The sequence below is a fragment of the Rhinopithecus roxellana genome, chromosome 15 (assembly GCF_007565055.1).
Source record: "Rhinopithecus roxellana isolate Shanxi Qingling chromosome 15, ASM756505v1, whole genome shotgun sequence".
Classification (NCBI taxonomy): domain Eukaryota; kingdom Metazoa; phylum Chordata; class Mammalia; order Primates; family Cercopithecidae; genus Rhinopithecus; species Rhinopithecus roxellana.
In genome coordinates this window covers 19,793,194-19,795,735 of record NC_044563.1, presented here as the reverse complement: position 1 = coordinate 19,795,735, position 2,542 = coordinate 19,793,194, and the positions used below count along the sequence as shown (strand labels likewise).

Below are 2,542 nucleotides of genomic sequence, written 5' to 3'. Positions count from 1 at the left end.
TTAGTTTAACCATTATGGAAAGCAGTATGGTGATTCCCCAAAGAGCTGAAAACAGAACTACCATTTGACCCACCAATCCCATTACTGAGCATATCCTTAGAGGAACATAAATCATTCTACCATGAAGACACATGCACACGAATGTTCATTGCAGCACTACTCACAACAGCAAAGACATGAAATCTAAACACCCATCAAAGACAGACTGGATAAAGAAAATGTGGTACATATACACCATGGAATACTATGTAACCATGAAAAAAGAATGAGATTATGGCTTTTGTGGGAACATGGATGAAGCTGGAGGCCATTATACCTAGCAAAGTAAAACAGAAACAGAAAACCAAATACCACATGTTCTTACCTATAAGTAGGAGCTAAATGATGAGAACTCATGAACACTAACAAGAGAACAACAGACACTGGGGCCTAAAGAGGGTGTAGGGTGAGAGGCAGGAGAGGAACAGAAAAAAATAACTATTGGGTACCAGGCTTAGTATCTGGGTGACAAAATAATCTATACAACAAACCTCTAAAACATGAGTTTACCTATTATAACAAACCTGCACATGTACCTCTGAACCTAAAATAAAAGTTTAAAAAAAGAAAATAAATGAAGAAAACACAGTATGGCATCCTAAGTTCTTGTCATTTCTCTACACATAATATTTACCAGCCCTTTGCTCTCAAAAACATAATCACCTTTTAAAGTTTAATCTATCTGAGTTCTCATCATGGAAACTGACTTTTTAAACTGTATTCAATGTCAGTGACACTGTCTCAAACGGATCACTTGGTCTGACTACAATGGCACCAGAAATCCAGGAAGTAAAGTTTGTACTTCTTCTCTCTACCTAGCTATTCTTGTGACATACAAAGAGTCACTTACATATTCTTGTTTCTATCTTCCTTACAGAAATAGCAATATCTACCCAAATGTTGTTCTTACTAATGTAAATGTGTTGCCTCATTTATCACCCTCCTGAGGGCCTCTTTGATTTCCTTGTTCCTCAAACTATAGATCAGAGGGTTTAACATGGGGATAAGGATAACATAGAATACTGAGAACACCTTGTCCTGCTTCATGGAGTGGCTAGAGCTAGGATGCATGTATACAGAAATGGTTGTGCCATAGAAGAGAGCCACAGCTGCCAGGTGGGAGGCACAGGTATTGAAGGCCTTGGCACGACCTTTGGTTGATGATATTTTCAGCATGGAAGCTACAATGAAACCATAGGACAAAAGGATAACAACCAAAGAGCCCAACCCAACAAAAGTAGCTACCAGAAAAAGAATCATTTGGCTGATAAAGGGGTTGGAGCAAGACAAGGAAATAATCTGAAGTATGTTACAGAAGAAATCTTTTTTTTTTTTTATACTTTAAGTTCGAGGGTACATGTGCATAACGTGCAGGTTTGTTAATATATGTATACTTGTGCCATGTTGGTGTGCTGCACCCATCAACTCGTCAGCACCCATCAACTCGTCATTTACATCAGGTATAATTCCCAATGCAATCCCTCCCCCCTCCCCCCTCCCCGTGATAGGCCCCAGTGTGTGACGTTCCCCTTCCCGAGTCCAGGTGATCTCATTGTTCAGTTCCCACCTATGAGTGAGAACATGCGGTATTTGGTTTTCTGTTCTTGCGATAGTTTGCTGAGAATGATGGTTTCCAGCTGCATCCATGTCCCATTTGGCCCACAGTAGTAGAGATTAAAGCAAGGGATTGTATGAATTAAGCTACTAAGGAATCCACCCCCATAGATTCCAGCTACCATTTTCCAACAGATACCAGGGACCATGATTGCTGAGTACTTCAGGGGGCTGCCAATGGGCACATGTCTGTCACAGGCCATGAAGACCAAGAGGCAGCACTCAGCCAGACTCATCCAGGCCCCAACAAAATACTGAGTGGCACAGGCAAGGAAGGAAATTGTCTTCTTGTCTTTCAGGATGTCTGAAAGTATCTTTGGGCTGATGGTAGAAGAATAGCAGATGTCTATAAATGACAGGAAACTGAGAAAAAAGTACATGGGTGTGTGCAGGTGACAGTCTATTCTGATGAGGATGATAAGACCCATGTTCCAAATCAGGGTCACACGGTAAATCACCAGGAAGACTGGAAAGAGGATGAGCTGCAGCTCTTTTTCATCTGAGAGTCCCAGCAGAACAAACATGGCCACAGAGGTGTGGTTTCCACTGACTTACATGGTTCTGCTTGGTGCCATCTGCTGAGAAAGAGGAATGAGAAGGAAATGGGTTTATTCCCAGAAAAGAAAAAGAAACACTATTTTTTTCAGTCATGACGCTGGCTAAATATAAAACCTTGAATCATCAATGTTGAGTTAATTTTTGTCTTTCATATATACAATCATGAAACTTTACTGAAAAAATTTTAGATAACTATCATGCTGTCTTTGGGGACAAAGACAGTAAATAAGCGTAATTAGCATGATACCACCTAAAATGTCTTCATTTCTGTGTTCCTGTTTTACAAACACATGAGACTTTGAAGATATGCTAAATTAAGAAAATTCTGTCA

At 40.2% G+C, this 2,542-nt stretch overlaps 1 pseudogene; it reads right to left on the bottom strand.

Annotated features, from left to right (window-relative positions):
* Positions 1–948: 948 nt before the first annotated feature.
* LOC115893626 lies at positions 949–2,228 on the bottom strand (annotated as a pseudogene).
* Positions 2,229–2,542: the final 314 nt, after the last annotated feature.